Source organism: Penaeus monodon, chromosome 30 (genome assembly GCF_015228065.2).
Source record: "Penaeus monodon isolate SGIC_2016 chromosome 30, NSTDA_Pmon_1, whole genome shotgun sequence".
Taxonomy (NCBI): domain Eukaryota; kingdom Metazoa; phylum Arthropoda; class Malacostraca; order Decapoda; family Penaeidae; genus Penaeus; species Penaeus monodon.
The window spans coordinates 28,834,517-28,834,838 of NC_051415.1; the positions used below are offsets into that span (position 1 = coordinate 28,834,517).

Genomic DNA, 322 nt, shown 5'->3' on the forward strand with positions numbered 1-322 from the left:
TGTAAATATGAATCATTCATAAGATTACCGATATTAGACACACACATGACTTCCTTGTTTAGAAGTAATCAGCAAAAATAGTTATATCATATTCTCAACCCACTCGCCTCGGTACTAAACATCTACAAGCATGTTTACGATGTGGACACAAGATCCCATGCGTTAGGATGGGCGTTTGTTGCTGTTGAATATCTAGCCCAGAGTCTTCGTCTGAGTGTGCATTATGCGGGGTATTAAACTCTAAATCTCGGTCACAAAGCCAACGCCACAAACCACACACGCGCAGATAAAACAGCAAAATGGCGATGATAAACGAGTGAGT

The 322-nt window shown here is 41.0% G+C and overlaps 1 protein-coding gene across 1 annotated transcript in view; it reads right to left on the reverse strand.

The window, feature by feature from the left end:
* The window catches only part of LOC119592395 (spondin-2-like), a gene marked incomplete in the record, with an annotated part of 55,422 nt that overhangs the window by 5,526 nt on the left and 49,574 nt on the right, over positions 1 to 322 (reverse strand).